Source organism: Tachyglossus aculeatus, chromosome 19 (genome assembly GCF_015852505.1).
Source record: "Tachyglossus aculeatus isolate mTacAcu1 chromosome 19, mTacAcu1.pri, whole genome shotgun sequence".
Lineage (NCBI taxonomy): Eukaryota > Metazoa > Chordata > Mammalia > Monotremata > Tachyglossidae > Tachyglossus > Tachyglossus aculeatus.
In genome coordinates, this window is record NC_052084.1 from 38,446,868 (window position 1) to 38,470,625 (window position 23,758).

Below are 23,758 nucleotides of genomic sequence, written 5' to 3' on the forward strand. Positions count from 1 at the left end.
GTGAGTCAGCAGGTAGCCCTGGGCATCCACTCTGTACTGTATGTTGCTTGAACAGAAACACCTGGGTGAGGACGGGAATTTTGTCACGCATGGGAGAAGACACCCTCGGGTCCCTTGGCCTAACTCCTCATCGAGATCCAGGAATGGCTAAGCCAAAAGCTGCCATCCACTTCGTCTAGTGGACTGAGAGCTCACTTCCTCCAGGAGGCCTTCCCAGACTGAGCCCCTGTTTTCCTCTCCTCCTCCCCATCCCCCCCACCCCTACCTCCTTCCCCTCCCCACAGCACCTGTATATGTTTGTACAGATTTATTACTCTATTTTACTTGTACATATTTACTATTCTATTTATTGTGTTAATGATGTGCATCTAGCTTTATTTCTATTTATTCTGATGACACCTGTCCGCATGTTTTGTCTTGTTGTCTGTCTCCCCCTTCTAGACTGTGAGCCCATTGTTACCTCCTTCCCTTCCCCACAGCACCTGTATATACGTACATATGTTGGTACATATTTATGACTCTATTTATTTATTTATTTATTTTACTTGTACATATCTATTCTATTTTATTTTGTTAGTATGTCTGGTTTTGTTCTCTGTCTCCCCCTTTTAGACTGTGAGCCCACTGTTGGGCAGGGACTGTCCCTATATGTTGCCAATTTGTACTTCCCAAGCGCTTAGTACAGTGCTCTGCACATAGTAAGTGCTCAATAAATACAATTGATGATGATGATGTTTGTACAGATTTATTACTCTATTTCACTTGTACATATTTACTATTCTATTTATTGTGTTAACGATGTGCATCTAGCTTTATTTCTATTTATTCTGATGACACCTGTCCACATGTTTTGTCTTGTTGTCTGTCTCCCCCTTCTAGATTGTGAGCCCATTGTTACCTCCTTCCCTTCCCCACAGCACCTGTATATATGTATATATGTTTGTACATATTTATGACTCTATTTATTTATTTATTTTACTTGTACATATCTATTCTATTTTATTTTGTTAGTATGTTTGGTTTTGTTCTCTGTCTCCCCCTTTCAGACTGTGAGCCCACTGTTGGGCAGGGACTGTCTCTATATGTTGCCAATTTGTACTTCCCAAGCGCTTAGTACAGTGCTCTGCACATAGTAAGCACTCAATAAATACGATTGATGATGATGATGATGACGTTTGTACAGATTTATTAGTCTATTTTACTTGTACACATTTACTATTCTATTTATTGTGTTAATGATGTGCATCTAGCTTTATTTCTATTTATTCTGATGACACCTGTCCACATGTTTTGTCTTGTTGTCTGTCTCCCCCTTCTAGATTGTGAGCCCATTGTTACCTCCTTCCCTTCCCCACAGCACCTGTATATATGTATATATGTTTGTACATATTTATGACTCTATTTATTTATTTATTTATTTTACTTGTACATATCTATTCTATTTTATTTTGTTAGTATGTTTGGTTTTGTTCTCTGTCTCCCCCTTTTAGACTGTGAGCCCACTGTTGGGCAGGGACTGTCTCTATATGTTGCCAGTTTGCACTTCCCAAGCGCTTAGTACAGTGCTCTGCACACAGTAAGCGCTCAATAAATACGATTGATGATGATGATGATGACCGTCTCTATATGTTGCCAACTTGTACTTCCCAAGCGCTTAGTACAGTGCTCAATAGTAAGCGCTCAATAAATACGATTGAATGAATGAACGAACAAAATACACTCTCCTTCCAGTGGGGCTGGGATTAAAATGGTAAAGAAGGGTTAGAATAACCTTGGTTGGAAAGCAAAATAAACCACCCTCCGAGTAATGTCTCTTTAGGGGTTTTTCAAAGAGTGGTTGGTGTGGTTCCAGAGGGTGTTGGCAAGGGGACTTTCATAACCTCTGCTTAGCCCTGAACAGGGTTGAGAAAACCTGACATCAAAGGTTCCATTGTTTTGGTTTTCATTTCTTCCCGATGTGACACCCGAACGGAGCATATCCCCGGCCCTGCTTCGCTGAACCTCTCCTCGACAACTAGTCAGGGCGGCGGCTGGACAACCGGAGCTGTGCCAAGCCACTTGTCCCAGAGGACTGTTGGGCAGTAGAGGTTGGGAGGGCCACTGCTCGGCAGGGAGAAGTGACGCGGACCCGGTTTGCTGCCTGACACGATGCCTCTTACCTTTCCTTCCCTTCGCCTGAACCCGCTGACCTGGAGCTTTGTGACTGTCCATATTGTGGCCGCAAGAATGAGCAGTGCCTAGCAATCTGACAGCCAACCCTGTGAGAAAGGCAGGAGGAAAGAAAGGAATATTTATTTATATTAATGTCTGTCTCCCCCTCTAGACTCGTTATGGGCATGGAATGTGTCCGCCAATTATGTTGCATTGTAATAATAATCATAACTGTGATATTTGTTAAGCGCTTACTGTGTCAGGCACTGTAATAAGCGCTGGGGTGGATACAAGCAAATCCAACTGGACACAGTGCATGTCCCACATGGGGCTCACAGTCTTTATCCCCATTTTACAGATGAGGTAACTGAGGTACAGAGAAGTTAAATGACTTGCCTAAGGCCACACAATAGACAAGTGGCAGAGCCAGGACTAGAGCACAGGTCCTTCTGACTCCCATGCCCGTGTTCTATCCACTAGTTCACGCTGCATTTCTATTCTGCACAGAGTAGGGGCTCAGTAAATACCAATGATTGATTGTTCTCTGTCTCCCCCTTTTAGACTGTGAGCCCACTGTTGGGTAGGGACTGTCTCTATATGTTGCCAATTTGTACTTCCCAAGTGCTTAGTACAGTGCTCTGCACATAGTAAGCGCTCAATAAATACGATTGATGATGATGATGATGATTGATTGATTGGTAATTCTATTCTAATTGCAGAAAGGCTACCAATTATAATGTAATAATAGTAATGATAATATTTTGTTAAGTCCATACTCTGGGCCAACCCTGAGGTAACTGCAAGAGAATCAGGTCGAACATGGTCACTGTCCTACAAGGGAGGCAGCGTGGCCTAGTGGCTCTCAGGCTCGTGCTCCTTCTGTAAGACCACGCTACTTCTCAACTGTGCTCTACATCTTTCATATTACACTTATGCTAGAGTAGAAGATGACAAAAGTCTGTGCATTTCAGGGTTCTCTGAAGTGCAGAGAGGGAAGATTAATTTAAAAACAGAAGGAAGATTAAATAAAAAATCCTTTCCTACTTTGAAATGATCTTTCCCTCTCCATCCCCCTCATCTTACCTCCTTCCCTTCCCCACAGCACCTGTATATATGTATATATATTTGTACATATTTTTTACTCTATTTATTTATTTATTTTACTCGTACATATCTATTCTATTTATTTTATTTTGTTAGTATGTTTGGTTTTGTTCTCTGTCTCCCCCTTTTAGACTGTGAGCCCACTGTTGGGTAGGGACTGTCTCTATATGTTGCCAACTTGTACTTCCCAAGCGCTTAGTACAGTGCTCTGCACACAGTAAGTGCTCAATAAATACGATTGATTGATTGATTGATTTCCCTGATAATGATGTTTGTCCCTCAACAGCCAATTTACTTAGCCCCTCTCCATGCCCCCCACCGACCAAGCAGTGTTTCATTGCCACCCTTTCTAAGGGAAGTAAAGATGACTAGAACTGCCTTGGGGCAGTGAGGTTGTGAACAATAGAGTTGAAAGATGATATCCACCTTCTGCTTAACATTTCTTTTAAAGGTAGAATATAGACTGTAGGCTCTTTATGGTCAGGGATCATGCCTACTAACTCGATCGTATTGTACTTTCCCAAGCATTTAGTACAGTGCTCTACACACTGTAGTTGCTCCATAAATACCATTGATTGATTGATGGGATTGTGTCCAACCCAATTACCTCGTGTCTACTCCAGTGCTTAGTTCATTGCCTGGAACATAGTAAGTGCTTAACAAATACTATTATTATGATGACGATGTTGGAATTCTGGATGGAATTTTTCCTCTTCATCGGGGGAATAGATCCTGATTACCCAAGAGTGTCAACAGGTGGCAGCAAAACTCTAACATTTTAGTGATTGCAGCACTTCGGGGGACCCTGCCTTTTCAAATCTGGGTTTTTTTTTTCTTTTAATGGCATTTATTAAGCGCTTACTATGTGCAAAGCACTGTTCTAAGCGCTGGGGAGGTTACAAGGCGATCAGGTCCCACGGGGGGCTCACAGTCTCCATCCCCCTTTTACAGATGAATTTATCTTTTTTGATTTGCAGTTAACACATAGGCAGAATTAATGTGTCCCGAAAAGACTATAAATTGCTAATTGAGATTGTATCAAGATTTAAAGCATCTATGGAAAATGAAGAGCACATCCTTCCTAGGTGTTTGATGTAAAATCTGTTTAGTATTTCCCTTTATTCTGGTGTTTTCCCTCTAGTCATTTTGAATTGAGCTGGAGGTAGGCCCAGAATCGAAATAGAAGTAGTGATTTAAAATGCTAAAAAAATTCCAGAAAAAAATGCACTGTACTAAGCGCTGGGGTGGATACAAGCAGATTGAGTTGGACACAGTCCCTGTCCCATGTGGGGCCCACAGTTTCAATCCACATTTTACAGATGAGGTAACTGAGGCACAGAGAAGTGAAGTGACTTGTCCAAGGTCACCTAGCAGACAGGTGGCGGAGCCAGGATTAGAACCCATGACCTTCTGACTCCCAGGCCTGCGTTCTATTCATTATGTCATGCTGCTACGCAAAGATCCGAAAGATTGGCCCATTTGGATGGGACAAAGAGACCCCAAACCTTTGAGGTATTTGGGCCTTAAAAATGGAGAGGACTGCACAACCGAAAATGTAAGAACCAACCTCTGACTGTGCACTTTCTATTGTTCAATAGGAGACCAGGCCAGGGTGCGGCTGGTTGCGAGAAGTGGAATATGCAGAATGAAACAAATATCTTTCTTAGAAATGAATACAGCATATTTTTCTTTTCTGCCTTGTTTACGAGAATTCTTATCTAAAGAGCTTGTGATCGGAATGACTCATAGCTCTCCAACTTTGTGTGTCCTATTTCTCACCGACATTTATTGACCTATCCTTGTCAACCGTTAGGTGAATGTGAAGTACCCTCTCCAAGGGGCTCAAAGTCACCGATCCATAACTGTTAGTCACCGTGTGCACATGGTGAAGGAAGAGATGGTTGGGAGAATGTGCATAGTGATGGCAGAGACAGGAGCATGTGCACAATAATGGAAGAGATGGTTGGGAGCACATGGGTGGTGATGGAAGAGTTGGTTGTGCACATTCAGTGTCTGGAGAGACAGTTGTTAACAAAATAACAATAATAGTAATGACGATATTTGTTAAGTGCTTACTACGTGCCGAGCACTGTACTAAGCACTGGGGTAGATAGAAGATAATCAGGTCTCACATGGGACTCACAGTCTAATTAAGAGAAAGAGCAGGTTTTGAATCCCCATTTTATGGAACTGAGGTAGGAGAATTGAAGTGACTTGCCCAAGGTCACACAGCAGGTAAATGGCAGAACTAGGATTAGAACCCAGGTCCTCTGACTCTCAGACCCATGTTCTACCCATTAGCCCACACTGCTTCACTGATGTAGCACATGTGCTATGTCAGTCAAGACAGCAGTGCGAATTTCCCAATCAATCAATCAATCAATCAATCGTATTTATTGAGAGCTTACTGTGTGCAGAGCACTGTACTAAGCTCTTGGGAAGTACAAAAGCTCTCCTAGAACACAATCCCCACATTCTAGGAGACCTGATTCTGCTCTGTCCTTCCACAGGAAACCCAAAAGATTCTGCAAACGGCAAAATGTTTCTGGAGGAAACAAAGGCTAGCGCTAGAATCTCCATGGCCAGTACTTCCCGTCGGGGCTCTGCATTAGGTAATATTTAATAAGGCAGAAATGACTCAGTCATAATCGTCCTTACCACACAAAGTTCCGATAACCAACATATCTCAGCAAGGCCTTTATTAGAAAATAGCCTTTTGCTGGTGTGGCTTTGCCTGGAATTTTTCTCCTCTGAGGCAAATCACTTCCGAAATGATGATCATCTATATACCCCAGTACCCGATACCGTGCTTGACACAGAGTAAGCACTTAACAGAGACCAAGGTTATGATTATTATTAAACAGCATAATTAATAATAGTAAATATGTTAAGTGCTTACTGTGTGTCAAGCACTGTATTAAGTGCTGGGGTAGATACAAGATAATCAGGTCGAACACAGTCCCTGTCCTTCACTGGGCTCACTGTCTAAGTAGGAGAGAGGACAAGTATTTGTCCCCCCCGCCCTACCTCCTTCCCCTCCCCACAGCACCTGTATATATGTTTGTACAGATTTATTACTCTATTTATTTTACTTGAACATATTTACTATTCATTTTATTTTGTTAATATGTTTTGTTTTGTTGTCTGTCTCCCCCTTCTAGATTGTGAGCCTGCTGTTGGGTAGGGACCGTCTCTATATGTTGCCAATGTGTACTTCCCAAGCGCTTAGTACAGTGCTCTGCACTCAGTAAGTGCTCAATAAATATGATTGAATGAATGAATGAATGAATGAAGTATTGTATCCCCATTTTACAGATGAGGAAACTGAGGCCCAGAGAAGTCTATCTGTTTCCTGACTCCCAAGTCTCCTATACTCTTTCCTCTAGGCCTCAGTGCCCCCCAACAAGAGGGCCCTCTTTAATGTCCTTGAATGTAAAATAATAACCTGGATTAAAAACTCCTCAAGGGCAAGGATCATGTCTACCAACTGTATGGTACTCTTGCAAGTGCTTAGTATAGTTCCCTGCTCAAAGGTAGCACTCAATAAATACCACTGACTGCATATATATATATATATATATATATGATATATATGATAATAATGGTTTCTGTAAGGTGCTTATTCTAGGCTAAGCATTGGGACAGATAGGAAGGAGGCTGTTCATTCATTCTTTCAATCGTATTTATTGAGCGCTTACTGTGTGCAGAGCACTGTACTAAGCGCTTGGGAAGTACAAGTTTGCAACATATAGAGACGGTCCCTACCCAACAGTGGGCTCAAAGTCTAGAATGGGGAGACAGACAACAAAACATGTAAACCAAATAAAATAAATAGAATAAATATGTACAAATAAAATAGAGTAATAAATATGTACAAACACATATACATATAAACAGGTGAGTGAGATTGATACAGTTCTTCCATGACTCCTTTATGGAGTCTAAGGGGAAAGGAAGGTGGTTGTCTTCCTCCCCATTTTACAGATGAGAATGCCAGCATTGGAAAGACCCCCTCGGGACTGTAAGATCCTTGTGGGCAGGGAATGTGTTCTGTTATATTGTTCCACTGTGCTTTCCCAAGCACTTAGTCCAGTGCTCTGCACAAAGTAAGCACTCAATAAATATGATTAACTGACTGACCGCAAGGACTCTCCTTAGCAGGAAGCCGTGGCCAGGTGGGCCCTGGGGCTGTCCAGGAATCATTAAATAAGAATTAAAATCAAATCTCGGTTTTTAAGAGGAGCCGTTTTTATTTAAACCTTCATGACCCCAAACTAGGAGAACTCGGGCCCATGGACGGGATCTCTACAGGAAGCCTCCAGCATTGGCTTCCAAGCCCCCAGACAACGAGGCGCATAGTCTCCCAGAGCTGGAGCTCACCAGACAGTCTGCAGGCCTGCCGCTCCACACCAGCCGCCAGCCCTCCACCCTTTTGGCCACCGGCCGGACCTGTCCTGATGAGGGGTGGACACTGTCCCTTTATCAGGAGCAGAAAAGCATTTTGCCCCCTGACCGGGGCCCCGAGGAGGGGACACCACCTCCTGCATCCAAGCCCTTTGAAGGGTATCAGGTGCACTGCTCCTGCTCAGTGTGATGATGGAAGAGCAGTGTCGACCTTTCAGATGCTCAGGAAGCCCGGAGCCTGTAAACCAGCTGCCTCTTTTAATGCTCTCACCCCCAAATCTCCGGGAGACCTTCAGTGACCAGGGACGGAGTTCACCCTGAACGTCGCGTCCATTGCTCGGTCAGACCTCTTCCATCCAGTCTGTAGAGACTGTGTCCCATCTCGGAGATACAGACGTAGCCAGAAGCAGTGGGGTCTGGTGGAAAAGAGCATGGGTCTGGGAATAAAAGGACCTGGGTTCTAATCCCAACTCTGACACTTGTCTGCTGTGTGATCTTGTGCAGGTCACTTTAATTCTCTATGCCTCAGTTACCTGATCAGTAAACAGGGATTTAGACAGGGACTGTGTCCAACCCGATTATCTTGTATCTACCCCGATTACCTTGTATCTACCCCTGTGCTTAGTATAGTGCCTGTCACATAGTGAGCACTTAACATATACCATAAAAAATTACAAATACTGCAGATTGGAAGATCTGGATGATCTCTCCAGTGAAATCAGTAAATCAATTGAAGCATCACCATCCCAGGAGACCCCGATTCTAATCCTGGCCCTGCTTTTAGCCTGCTGTAGGACCTTGGGCAAGTCACTGAACCTCTCTGGGGTTCCTTTTCCTCATCTGTAAAATGGGGATACTAATACCTGGCTCTCCATTCATGACCATTGGGAGTAAAAAATGTGATCAGTCAAGAGAGCTTTGGAAATCAAAGGTGCTCTGCAGATCCAAGATGTTATTATAATTATAGGCCAGGTCAGGCAGAGCAGCGCACCCACATCAAAAGGGAGTCGGAGGCAGGAATGGGGTAGTTTGGAGGAGGAAGGAGGATTATGAGTCTCCCACAAACTATTTCATGGCCTCTGTTCTGTTGAACACAGACTGGTTTCCTCAAAGCATAGAGGTGACTGGAATTTTCTTAATTACAAAACAATTCTTCTTCTGTACCATGGGCCGCTTCCTTCCTTTGGAAATGAGACGTGAACAGAGCAGTCCAGGATAGCGATGGGCATCTGGTTGACCTGCCCAGAGCCATTTCCTGGGCTGCCCTGCAAACTCCTTGAGGGCAGAGGTCGTGTCTTCTAATTCTATTGTACTCTCTCGAGGGCTCAAGACAGTGCCCTGCAAAGAGTAAGTGCTCAGTAAATACAACCGATTGATTGATTGCCCAACTGTCCATAGCTCCGGAGGTGAAATGTAGGTTGGAGGCAAAGTAAAGTTGAGTGGGATAATACATTTGAAATTGATTCCAACTCTTTTTGGTTTAGAGAAGCAGCATGGCCTAGTGGAAAGAGAACATGCCAGGGAGTTAGAGCTCTTGCTGTGTTACCTTGGGCGAGTCACTTAACGTCTCTGTGGCTGCGTTTCCTCAATTGTAAAACAGGGCTTTCCTCTAGACTGTACACTTGTTGTGGGCAGGGATACTGTCTCCCAACTCTGAAGCAGCGTGGTCTAGTGGATAGAGCATGGGCCTGGGAGTCAGAAGGTCCTGGGTTCTAATCCCAGCTCCACTGCTTGTTTGCTGTGCAATCTTGGGCAAATCACTTCATTTCTCTGGGCCTCAGTTACCCGATCGGTAAAATGGGGATTACGACTGTGAGTGCCACATGGGACAGGAGCTGTGTCCAACCCGATTTGCTTGTATCCACCCAGTGCTTAGCACAGTGTCTTGCACACAGTAAGAGCTTATTATTTCTCTCCCCAGTACTTAGCACACAGTAAGTACTCAATGAATACCATTAATTGATTGACAGTGCTCTGCACACAGTAAGAGCTCAATAAATAAATATTTTATTTATTTTATTACTTGTACTTATTTATATTTACTACTTATTTTATTTTGTTGGTATGTTTGGTTCTATTCTCTGTCTCCCCCTTTTAGACTGTGAGCCCACTGTTGGGCAGGGACTGTCTCTATGTGATGCCAATTTGTACTTCCCAAGCGCTTAGTACAGTGCTCTGCACATAGTAAGCGCTCAATAAATACGATTGATTGATTGATTGATAAATACAGTTGAATGAATGAATGAATATCTGTTCTCCATCCTACTTAGAACCTGAGCCCCTTTGGGACAGGGACCATGTCCAGTCTGATTAACTTGTATCTACCCCAGTGTTTAGAACAGTGTGTGACACATTATAAACACCTAACAAATACCATAAAACAGCAACAACAACAACAAAAACCATCGACCTGACCCCCTGGCCCTCTGCTTCTCGTTCTCTTGTTCATGGAAGCTCATGGCACAGATGAATACAAACATACCCACATTAAGGCAGCTCCGATCCTTTCTTGCTGTGTGACGTTGAGCAAGTCCCTTGGCTTCTATGGACCGCAGTTTCCTCCTCCGTAAAATGGGGATGAAAATACCTGTTCTCCCTCCTCCTTAGACTGCGGGTCCTCCTTAGACTTGTGTCCAAACTGATTATATTGCATCTACTCCAGCTTTTAGCCCAGTGCTTGATGGACTGATGCAAACTATGCTGACGGAAAGAGAAAGCTTTTTCGGTCAGGAGAGACCTCACAGAGCCCTGCCCTGCCCAGCAGGACTCCTTTTCTATTCATTCAGTTTGTATTTATTGAAACCCTACTGTGCGCAGAGCACTGTACTAACCACTTGGGAGAGTACAGTATAGCAATAAACAGACACATTCCCTGACCACAACTTTGTAGTCTGTGGCCTTCTAAGTGCCCTTGTAGTTACTGCCCGCTGGCCTAGCCCAGTAGCTGGCACCATGTCAAAGCAGGAGAGAACATCTGTGCCCCAGTAAATCCCTCCATCCAGGGGCCACAGAGGGGGCCGGATAGCCCTGTAGGAGCAGACGAGTTTCAGAGGACCCCAGCAGGGGCGTCCAGAGACTGACAGAGGCTGTAACGTGAGTCTCCAGAAAGGTCACTGGCCCCGCTCTCTGCTCCAGGCTGGGCTTATCTGGACATCTCTTGGAATAACAGTCATTTCCCCGGCTCCTTCATCTTCTTCATTCTGCCTCCCGCTCCCCGCCCCCTCCCCTGGCTCTCTGGCAAGTATCCTTCAGCGGGCTTCTCTCTCTGTCCTGGGTTCTTCCTGTGATCACAAAGCCCTCAATGTCCTGTCCCAAACATGCCTCGGTCACCCGCCAGTCAAAGGCCATTGGTGTCTTCGGGGGAAAAAACATCATTTTAGAATGACCCTTTGAAAAGAAAAGAGCAGGTTGGATTCAGGCACCTAAAAGAAAAGCTTCAGACTCGGGAACAAACTTCCTTTGTTGCCAACCAAGAGCCCTGTGAGTGAAAAGAGGTTTTAGCAGCCAGAGAGCCGGCTCCATACCAAGCTCTCCTGCAGGATTGGTTTATGTTCCAATGATCTCGGCCTCCAGAACTTGTTTGAGGTGGTCACTGACAGCCTGAAAGAAATCCTGACCCCCTAAGGAAATGAACCCCTCCTTCAGTTAGCGAGAGCCAGTACTAATTATGCACTTGCCATATTCTACAGCACTGTACTAAACACTGGGATGGAATCTAAAAGGGGGAAGAGCAGTTATTTTATCCCCATTTCACAGATAAGGAAACTGAGGCCCTGAGAGGTGAAATGACTGTCCTAGAAGGCCAGTGTCAGAGCCGACAGAAACATAGGTTTCCCTACTCCCAGTTAATGAATAAATCAATTGTATATATAAAGCACTTACTGTGTGCAATGCACTGTACTAAGCACTTGGGAGAGTACAATATAACAGTTGGTAGAAATGTGCCCTGCCTACAATAAGCTGACAGTCCCATGATTTCTTTTTCTTCTCTTTCCTGAAAGGTAAAAAGTGTTTTCCTCAAGAGCCTTAGCCTGGGGGAGAGATGATTTTGGTGTACTTTCCCTTATCCCCACACCTGAATACCCCCCTTCCCATCTGCCTCCTCATCCACTTCCCCCACCTCCCTATCACCTTCCCAACCCCTGTCCCATAGTCCTCCCCATCCGTCACCTCCCCCATCCCTTTCCCTATTTCACTTCCCCCACCCTCTCAGAAAGATAAAGCCTACTTCAGCTCCACTGCCATGGTCCATCAGCAGAGAGTCGGGGACTGCAGTCATTCTCCACTTTAGGGGTCTTTTTTACGATTGTATGTTAATGCCTGATTTACTTAAAGTACACTTGCACTTTGAGGTGACTGAAAAGCTCACCATGGCTTAAGCACCTCCCTTCCTCTTCCAGTGAAACATTTTGACTGAGTTGAATGGGAAGATTAAAGCCCATTAAAATCAACAATAGACAATGATATCTATTTAGCATCAGTCATGGAACGTCTGTTGTGATGTCTGTTTATCATAGATAATGGTAAATTCGTTAGCACAGGGTACATTTTTGCTGAAAAGGATGTGAAAGATAATACTTTGAAATATAATTACTTCATTTACATATGTGCACAAAATCATCCTAACCCACCACCTTTCATTATTTGTTTTTGTTTGTGTTTTTTCATCACCATTCTTACTATATTTCTATCTCTTGGTTAGATCTTGGGAATGCATTAATGCACTTTACATTACAGTATATGGGAAATTACCAACTACCTTGTCTACATGGACAATTTCAAACTCTCCATCCAGACCTCTCTCCTTCTCTACAATCTTGCATTTCCTCCTTCCAACAGAACATCTCTACTTGGATGTCCCACCAATGCCTCAAACTTAACGTATCCAAAGCAGAACTCTTCATTTTCTCACCTAGACTCAATTCTCTCATTCAACCCCCACATTCAGTCAGTCACCAGATCCTCTCCTTTCTCTCCATCCAAGCTGCCACCATCCTGGTTCAAGCGCTTGTCATAGCCTGCCACGACTACCGCACCAGTCTCCTGATTGACCTCCCTGACTCTAACTCCAACCTCTCCCTTCCCCAGTCCATATTTCACTCTGGTTCCCAGAATATTTTTCTAAAATATGATTCTGCACACATTGGGTGGGGAGCAGGATGGGATGGGTCAGGAAGAGATGGGGTAGGGGGCATGTAAGCTAGTCGTGGGTAGGGAATGTGTCAATTATATTGTTTTGTTGTACTCTCCCAAGCACTTGGTACAGTGCTCTGCACACAGTAAGCACTCAATAAATACCTCCAGTGGTTGTCCATCCAACAGAAACTCCCCTCTGTTGGCTTTAAGGCACTCAATCAGTTCTCCCCCCTCCTACCTAATCTCACACCTCTCCAACCAGCCCACACACTTCACTCGAAACACCCACCTACTTTGTATGTCTCATTCTCATTTCTCTCTCAATCGACCATTGCTCACATCCTCCTTTCTGGCTGAAAATGTCCCTCCCCCCCTTACATCTGATTGACCACCACTCTCCCTATTTTCAAAGACCACTTAAAATTGTATCTCCTCCAGAAAGCCTTCCCTAACTAACCTCTCATCTCCCCACCTCATTTTCACTCCTTTCTGCAACACCTATGCACTCATAAGTCTGTTCCCCTTAAGCACTTGGATACTAGCCCAGCCCCCACAGCACTTATGTACATACCCTTATTATACTCTGCTGCATCTCCTATTAATCAATCAAAGGTATCTAATTGAGCACTTACTGTGTGCAGAACATTGTACTAGACACTTGCAAGAGTAAAATACAACAGCGCTGGTATGTACATTCTCTGCCCACTAGGAGCTTGTAGTGTAGAGGAGGACCATACACTGTAACTTATTTTAGTATCTGTCTCCCCAACTAAGCTGTAAGCTCACTGAGGGCAGGCATCGGGTCTACAAACTCTATTGTGCCTATTACAGTGTTCTGCATACAGAAAGTAATCAATAACATTGATTGGTTGACTGATTGATGGATTGAAACAAGACATCAATTAGCACCACTTTGTTGAAGACTGTTGTGTTAGAATTGATTCAGAGCACTAACCAGTGGCATGGCAGTTATGATAAACTAATGGTGAGAAAGCAGTAGTAATAAGATAGTAGCAATAAATCTGTGGTGAGAATTCAGTGGTGATAAATCAATAGTGCTAAACCAGTCATGATAATTCAGTAGTGATAAACCAGCAGTGATGAATCAGTAGAAATAAGCCAGTAGTGATAAATCTGTAGTAATAAACCAATGATGATGAGCCAGTAGTGATAAATCAGTAATAAGCCAATAGTGATTTGTCTTGCAGTCCCACCACATCTGCTTTGACTTTTTTTTAATGGAATTGTTAAGCACTTACTACGTGCCAGACACTTTTCTGAGCTCTGAGGTAGGTACAAGTTAACCAGGTTGTACACAATCCATGTTCCACATGAAGCTTACAGTCTTAATCCCCATTTTACAGATGAGGTAACTGAGGCACAGAGAAGCCAAGTGACTTGTTCAAGGTCACATAGCAGACAAGTAGTGGAGTCAGGATTAGAACACAGGTCCTTCTGACTCCCAGGCCTGTGCTCTAGTCATAAAGCCATGCTGCGTCTTTGATGATGGCTGATTGGAGGCTCTTCCTTAAAGAAAATGTTTTTCCTGAATGGTTTAGTACTTCTCTTGCCTGTTTCCAGGCAAGAGAAGTGTTTGCTCTTGGGGATATTTCCAGCTGCAGTGACCAAGCTTGGCCTGGCAAATTCTCCTCACTAACGAGGACCTGCTCCATTCATCTGTCACCTCTGAACCTGAGTCAGATCACACAGAGGTTTCTTCAGGTTCTTTGCACCTGTCCTGGACTCCTTTTTCCCTGCAGCCCTTGCCTGCCTTGCTTCCTTGCTTAATTCCTATACCCCCAGTCATATCAAATCAACACTTCACACCTATGGATTTCTGACCATCTTTCCACATGTGGGTAAATTCAATTGTACACCTAATTTTTAATTCAATCAGTTCAATTAGCCTGATCACATGTCAATCTTCAAAGTGCTTTGCAGGCATGCTATAGTTGTATAAGGATGGAGATTATAGGCCCTAATCCCTATTTCTTTCTTACTGTCTCACAGCCTAGTGGAAAGAGCCTGGAGCTGGGGGTCAAGAGACCTGGGTTCTAATCCAAGATCTTCCTTCTGGGTCACCTGGGGCAAGTTGCATAACCTCTCTGAGCCTGAGGTTCCCACCTATAAAATAGGGAAAAGACACCTGCTTCCTACTCCTTTTAAACCATGAGCTCCTGGACAAGGAGCTGTGTCTGATCTGATTATTTTACCCAGTGCTTAGCACAGTGCTTTGGCATGCAGAAAGCACCTAAGTGCTCTAGTCTTAATTCCCTGCATTTTAAGGATCTCAGATTGTGATTCCTAGCCATAGATCTTCAATGAGTGCCAATTCAGCCTGCAGAGATTGAGCTCCATGCCAGAGTTACCAGACAAGCGACTGAGAGAAATCTACAGACCCACTAGGCATTCCCCTAGACACAGGCCTGAGGCACAGAAAGATGTTTCACTTCAAAGAACAGGGAGAAAAAGACAGAAAATTAAACCAAATTCATAATATAACCCACTCCTAAATATCCAAGCTTCTCTAAACACATAAACCCTTACAAATTTAGCTTCTTAAATAGTCAGACTGTTTTCTAAAAGGATGTACCTATAAACAGCATAAAGCAGGATCTTCCACCAGACTATCAGTTCAGTTCCACAGCAAATTATCTAGAGGATGAAGCAAGAGTGGGGATCTGGGGAGAGGATTCTAAAGATATCTGCCCCCCCTGCCCACCCCACATCTTGATTAGTTCTCATTCCCAGAGGATGCTGGGAAATGTGGGCATTTTGCCTTTTGGAAAATGTTCCTTGGTAAATTTGTCCTGCTTCCCTTTATCCCCTGATTACACCCTTCTAAAATTTTATCTGTCTATTGGTGAAAGTTATTTGGAAAGTTATGTGGGTATTATATCTGAGAACAGAGCTCAGCTAAATGCACAAATGGCCACTATGCATTGCCAGTGCAACTCCCATCAACAAGATGGGTTCCAGAGATGACCTTAGAGATTATAGACTCAGACGATCTATAATTAAGTCTCTCATCAATGAGTCCTTAGGAAAATACAATCTGTTGGGGGAAAGACAACATGATTTGTGAAAGAGGAAATCAATGTCACTAATCCATTGGAGTTCTATGAAGGGGTCAGTAAGCACGTGGGTAGAGGGAAGAAGTGGACATCATCCTTGAAGGCTTTTTTTTAAGAAGGTCTTTGACAAGGTTCTATATCAAAGCTTTGTTTTTTTTTTTAAAAAAAAAAACCAAAAGCCACATCTCAATCAGGACACAATAGAACTGGAGAAGATAAGAGGATGGATCAGCTTCCCTAAGAAGATAGTTGGAAAAAAGTTAGGTTCTTTTCCATCTGAAAGGAGGGCAGTTGGGAAGAGAGCAGGATGGAGGTTTTCAAAATTGTGAAAGGTGCTGACACAGCAAAAACAGAATTGGGTGATCACCAAGTCTCCCAGCTCCAGGAAAAGGGCCCCATGCTTGAAGTGGCCAGAGAAGAGCAAACAAACAAAAAGAAAAACCCATTTAACGCAGCAGGGGATACGTTTATAGTTGACACTGCAGGCAGAAAATAGCGTGAGTCCGAGGAGGAGCTTGGATGATTCAGTGCACAGGGTTAATACAGGGCAGAGTTAGTATGTCTACAGAGCTCAGAAAGGACTTCGATTCATTGATGCATGTTAGGTCCTTGATGAATTGCTCGAGGGAAGGACAGGGATGATAGAAGGCACAGCCCAAATCACATGAGGATGGTTGCCAAGGAGACAACCACCAATCACATTGTTCCTCCAAGCATCCTAGATGGGTTAGGCAGAACCTGAAAACCTAGCAACCTGCACTTCATAAGCACTTAATACATGTTTTGATTGATTGATTGACTGATTAATTACCTAGGACTGCACTGTTTTCAATGAATCAATTAGTGGCATTTATTGAGCATTTACTGTGTATAGGGCACTGTGCTAGGCACTGGGAAAGTACAATGCAGCAGAGAGAGAGAACCTTACTCTCCCTTGACCCCACGGTTCCCTCCAATTATTGCCCTATCTCCCTCCTACCATTCTTCTCCAAACCTCTTGAGAGAGTTGTTTACACATGCTTTCTCTACTTCCTATCCTCCAATTCTCTTCTCAGTCCCCTCCAATCTGGCTTCCACACCCCTCACTCCACAGAAACAGCCCTCTCTAAGGTAACCGGCAGTTGGGATGGAGAGAAAAAGGCTGCTTCCTATCCATCTCTCTGAGGATAGCTGTAAAGCTGCAACTGGTTGGCCAGATTTTCGCTATTCATTGGTAGCGTCAGGTTCGTGGTTTAGCCACTGATTAGCTGGGAAACCTTGTGCCCACCCCTAAATTCCCTTCTATCTGTTGGTGATGGAGAGTTATCTTCCCAGAAGCCACTGGCTTCTCAAGGATGCTGCAGGATTATTTTAAAATGATGATGCTTCTTTCAATGGCTGGATTGGATCTCCCACCCTGACAGAGGGGCTGTGCAGAACGTTGATTTTAGTTCTAGCAGCTGACACAGTTTGTCTCGTACTTCCTCGTCTCTGCCTGTCGTGGTCCCTCTAGGGCATGGAGGGCAGCGGACAAGTAGGCAGGCAGGAGGGCAGCGTGTCAAAGTGGTCTTGGGCCATATTAGCCAGCTCCAGGCAGAGCCAGGACTAGAACTCAGGTCTCCCAGAGTAATGATCTTTCTGTTTGACCCAGAGCAGTGCCAAGGTAATAATAATAATAATAATAATAATAATAATGGAATTTATTAAGTGCTTACTCTGTGCAAAGCACTGTTCTAAGCGCTGGGGAGGTTACAAGGTGATCAGGTTGTCCCACGGGGGGCTCACAGTCTTAATCCCCATTTTACAGAAGAGGTAACTGAGGCACAGAGAAGTTAAGCGACTTGCCCAAAGTCACACAGTTGACAAGTAGTGGAGCCGACATTTGAACCCATGACCTCTGGCTCCCAAGCCCGTGCTCTTTCCACTGAGCCACACTGCTTCTCTAAAAGGTAAAAAACAGACCTGGAAATCATTCGATGCCCTTCACACTTGACACTGTGTGGCCTAGTGGATAGACCATGGGCCTGGAAGCCAGAAAGGACCTGGGTTCTAATCCCAGCTCTGCCACTTGTCTGCTGTGTGACTTTAGGCAAACCACCTCACTTCTCTAAGCCTCAGTCACCTCGCCTGTAAAATGGGGATTAAGACTGTGAGCCCACTGTGGGACATGGAATGTGTCCAACCCGATTAGCTTGTATCCACCCCAATGCTTAGTATAATGCCTCAGGCATAGTAAGCACTTAACAAAAACTATTAACAGCACAGGTTTTCACAAATACTGCATCCCTTCCCTCCTCCTTTGCCGCCTGTAATAATCTGGTTTCTTTTCATCTGGGTATCCATTCTTAGGGTGCCAGGAAGCTGCCTGGGCCGGGCTCCTTGGGCAGAATTCACTTTCAGAGGAGAGGTGTGAACTTGCCATCAGTTACACATAAAAGTGACTAAAGTCCTGTTAAATTGCCTTATGGAAAGCCCATGGAATGCATCTTTCAACCACTCTGAATCTCCTGACTCAGACATTTCTAGTATGTTGCCAAGTTCATTCTTTCTCATTGCTAATTGCTGCTTTTTTATTAAACACTCTTTAAACCTTTTTATGGGTGTGCATGCCTTTATAATTATAAAAAGTTATTGGAACATAGTTTATTTTAGTCCCGTGGTCTGCCCGCCCACGTGCCCCATTGGTACCCTGTCACCCTCTCCTGAACCCCTTGACCTGTTCTGCATCTGCGTTGGGGGTGAGGTTGGCCTGTGTGGCCAGGACGCTCGGACCCTGAGGTGGCTGCAGCTTTGCTGCCCCTTGGGCTTTTGACTGAATCTTGGTTGGGTTAGAAGCAGTGTGGCCTCATGGAAAGAGCACCGGCCTGGAAGACAGAAGACGTGGGTTTTAATCCTGTCTCCTCCACATGTCTGTTGTGTGACTTTGGACAAATCATTAAACTTCTCTGTGCCTCAGTTACCTCAACTGTAAAATCGGGATTAAGACTGTGAGACCCATGTGGGGCAGGGACTATGTCCAACCTGATTATCTTGTAGCTGCCCCAGTGCTTAGAACAATGCTCGGCATGCAGTAAGTGCTTAAAAAGAACCATAATAAGAATAACAATCAATCAATCAAGCAGTGGCATTAAGTGCTTACTATGTGCAGAGCACTGTACTAAGTGCTAGGGAGAGTAAAACAGAACAGAATTAGGGAATATGTACCCTACCCAAAATGAGATTACAGTCTAGCGGGAGTTTACAGTCTTGAGGATAGTAATCATAATCAATCACTGACCCCCCCCCCCACCTCTCAGCAGTCTCACATCTCCTCCTGCCTTCAAGACATCTCTACTTTTATGTCCCACGGTCACGCCTCCAAGTCCAACAGCACTTATGTACATATCTGTAATTTTATTTATTTGTATTGATGTCTGTCTTCCCCCTTCTAGACTGTAAGCTTATTGTGGGCAGGGAATGTGTCTCTTTATTGTTGTACTGTACTCACTTGGTACAGTGCTCTGCACACAGTAATTACTCAATAAATACAATTGATTGAGTGAATAAATCAGTGAATTCAACATATCCAAACCAGACCATCTTGTCTCCCCACCCAAATCCTGTCCTTTCCCTTACTTTCCCATCACTGTAGATAGTACCACCATCCGTTCTGTCTCACAAGTCTGTAACCTTAGCCTTATTCTTGACTCCTCTCTCTCATTCAACCCACATATTCAATCGATTACTAAATACTGTCAGTTCAACCTTCACAATATTGCTAAAATTCATCCTTTCTTCTTCACTCAAACTACTACTAGGTCAATCCAAGCACCTATCCTATTCCGCCTTGATTACTTTATCAGCCTCATTGCTGACCTCCCTACCTCCTGTCTCTCCCCTCTGCAATTCATACTTCACTCTGCTGCCTGAATATTTTTCTACAAAAATCATTCAGGCCATGTTTCACCATTTCTCAAGAACCTCCAATGGCTGCCCATCCACCTCTGCATCAAACAGAAACTCCTTACCATCAGCTTTAAAGCACTCTATCATCTTGCCCGCTCCTACCTCATCTCACTGCTCTCCTATTACAACCCAGCCCGCACACTTTGCTCCTCTAATGCCAACCTACTCACTGTACCTCAATTTCATCTATCTCGCCTCCAACCTCATGCCCAAGTCCTGCCTCTGGTCTGGAATGCGTTCCCTTTTCATAACCCACCAACAATTACTCTCCCCATCTTTAAAGTCTTATTGAAGGCCCATCTCCTCCAAAGGCCTTCCCTGGCTAAGCCCTCATTTCTTTTTCCCACTCCTTTCTGAGTCACTCTGACTTGCTCCCTTTATTCACCACCTACACCCCCAGCCCCTCAGCACTTATGTACATATCTGTAATTTATTTTTTTTTTGTCTCCCCCTCTAGACTGTAAGCTCGTTGTGAGCCGGGAATGTTTATGTTATATTGCTGTGTTGTACTCTCCCAAGTGCTTAGTACAGTGCCCTGCACACAGTAAGCACTCAATAAATACAATTGATTGATTGACATGAAATCCATCCGTTTGGCCCCTTGGCCCCTGGAGTATTAGCTTTCATTAAGCGCTTTCAGTGGGCACACTCTGTCATCCAGGAGGGGAGTCCCAGACTTTCAAGTTTGTTTCAGTGTCTCACTGTCCTGCCTGGCTCCTCTGCAGGATCTGGAGCCTGGGGAGTGGAGTTTGAAGGCCAAAGTTTCCTCCAGGGCTCTTGTTCTTGTCTCACAGTGTATAAGGAGGAAGAATGAGTTGGAAGAGGATGAATCCAGGGGAATTCAAACAAAGGCAGCTAAGAAATATCAGGATGAGAGCTTGGGGACAAGACAGTCCTCGAGAAAAAAATAAGAAAATTTCTAATGTTGACGGAACATTCTCTTAACATTCCTCTTCAAAGAGATATCATTAGAGTTCTTCAAGCAATGAAAGTGAAATTGAGTTTCTCCCAGGAATACTCTCCGTGTGTTTTTTTGTGTGTGTCTGGGTACGTGTCTGTGGGTGGGTGGGTATATGTCTGTTTGTGTGTGTGTGTGTGAGTATGTGTGTAATATGTGTATCTTAGGTGGGCTTGGGGGGATGGGCACCACACGAAGTAACTTTGTTTACAGTAAATCACTTGAATCACTTCTAGGAAGTGAGATAACAGAATGAAACTGAAAACTGAGAAGCGAGGAAGAAGTGCCCACCTTTGAGATTAAACCTGGCTTGTATGGACACATAGCTGATTTGTAATACTCCCATCAGCTTCCCCCTCAACATCTACTTTTTATCAAATCATGCATCAATGGGAAAAAAAATCTGATAGAGGGCTTCTTCCTGAAGCAGTTACTTTCCACCTGCTCTTGAAAAGCTAGGACACCTGATTCTTAAATAATTGAAAAAGACCAAAGTTTTGTCTGGGTTATCCTCTGCTATAACCACAATGTGGAATATATGTTTACCAGAGTCCTGGAAGAAACTGGGTAGGCAACTTCCCATTAGAATATAGGAATTTTAGTCATTACAATGTTCAACTAGAGAAAGGTAGTGTGGTCTAATGGATAGAACATGGTTTGAGCCCAGCTGTGCCTCTGGTCTGCTGTGTGACCTCAGGCAAGTCACTTGACTCCTCTGAGCCTCATTTCCTCTTCTGTAAAATGGGTATGTTGATCCCTGCCCCTCCCTACCTCACTGGGGCGTTGTGAGGAAGAAAAGGAGACATCAGGAAAATCAAATGTGCCATTTCAAGGTGTTATTACGGTAGAATGAAACGAGCAGATGAAGTGAAGATAGGACTGGGTCCTTGATCAGTGAAACCAAAGGCTTGCAGTCCAGTGGGTCACCGGTGGAGTGGTACCACAGAGTCCCAGAGAAGACAATGTAGATTTGTTGGACTGCAGTAGGACGTGCCACCTTTCTACAGATAGCAAACCCTACACAGAGGATGAAGGAGAATTCCACCCTTCAGCCTCAGCCCTTAACTAAGCTCGTGTCTTCTCCAAGGATGTGTTGGGTCTCCCCTGGAATTTGTGTTAACTGGTGGCTGGGTCAGCGACGGAATTTTCACTCTAAGGAAGCTCTCAAAGTCACTGATAGGAGACTGGGTGAGGTAGGGAGTAGGTCTTGGGCTCGTTTCGGTGACTAGCTGCCCTTCTCAGCTCCCCTGCAGTGCCTGGGGCCTGGGGAGTGAGGTGGGAGAATAAAGCTTCCTCCCTGGTTCTTGTTCTTATCCCATAGCCTACTATGGAAGTCTTGCTTCTTAGCCCTCTAGATGCCATTTTGGCCTCTTGTCCTGCCAATATGGTGGTATTTAAGGAGCTCAGCACTCTGTATGCAGTCATTCATTCCAGGATCACTTCAACATCCTTGTCTATTTCCCAGATGGAGGCCCAGAGAATGAACCATCCAGTCAACCAATCAATTAGTACTGCTTACCCAGCACCTACTGTAAGCTACACTTAAAGTGCATCTTCGTGGGAAGGGGGAACATGCCTAAGAACTTTGTTATATTGTACTCTCCCAAGCACTTGGTACAGTGCTCTGCACACAGTAAGCACTCAGTAAATACCATTGATTGAGTGATTACTGTGTGAAGAACACTGCATTGAGCACTTGGGAGAGTACAATAGATTTGATAGACATGATCCCTGCCCTCAAGGAACTTACAGTCAGCTGGGTACACATCACTGTAGTAAGAACTGTACCATAGAGTTAGTAGGCATGATCCCTCTCCTTACAGAGCTTAAGATCTGTCTCCCTCTTTCTCTGTCGCTCCCTCTCTCCCTCTCTCTCTTTCAGCAATTCATATCTCAACTCAAGGCCCCAGAGGAAGGGGCTCTCCCTCCTTTTCCTAAAGGTAAACAAGCCAGGAGAAAGGAAGCTGGGAGTGCATTTTGTCATGAAAGGATGATAATGTGTCTAAACAGCAACCCAGGCCTCCCTTCAAAGTTGGAAGGGAGGGAGGAGAGGGAAACCTTCAGTCCTGGGTCCCCGCCCTTCCCCCCAGCACCCCACTGCCACACACACACACACACACACACACACACACACACACACCCATCAACAAAAAATGTTGTTTCTTCACCTCAGGCTGTTTGTACGAGAGGATTTCCTCTCCTTTTCAGGGCCTCACTCAGACTCACTCCTCAAACTACTTCAGAAAAATACCTCCGGGACACTTTAGGGTTGAGCCCTGGGACTGCCAAAAGCTCTTAATTGTGGAAAGAGCCCAATTCCAAGGGTAAACACATCTCACCCTGGGCTCTCACGAAAGCCTGCCAGGAGAGTGGGATGAGAAGGGGTGGAGCAAGTGTGGGAGGGAAGCTGGCCAACTGGGAGGAGAAGGACCAGGAAGGCAATTGGAGAATTTAGACGAGTTAGGGGGGATGGAGGGAAAACCACAGAAATAATAAGGACAGTGATGGTGCAATTTATTGAGTGCTGGGATAGATAATCAGAACAGGTGCAATCTTGGCAATGTAATCAATGGGAGAGCAGGGATCTTATCCCCATTTGACAGATGAGGAAACTGAGAGTCAGAGTGGGTCAGTGATTTGCCCAAGGTCACCCAGCAGACAAGTGGCAGAGACTAGAACCTGGATCTTCTAACTCCCAGGCCCCTGTTCTTTCCATTAGGCCACATTGTCTCTCTAGAAGTTCTCTTTAGGAGATGAAGTCACACGGAGGTCACTGACAGGTTGTTGGATGGCAAGCACCCAGCGCTGCATGTAACCAGACTGTGCAAAAGCAGACAATCTATCCTGAGGTGGGAGGCAGCAGGACGTAGTGGAGAAAAGCCACTGGAGTCCCAACACTGCCTGGGCCTGCTGGGTGACTTCTAGAAAGCCACTTGCCTTAGGTCTTATATCAGTCTTCTCAGCCTGATTCACATAGGGTAGCCAGAGAGGCCCCACGTAGATCGCA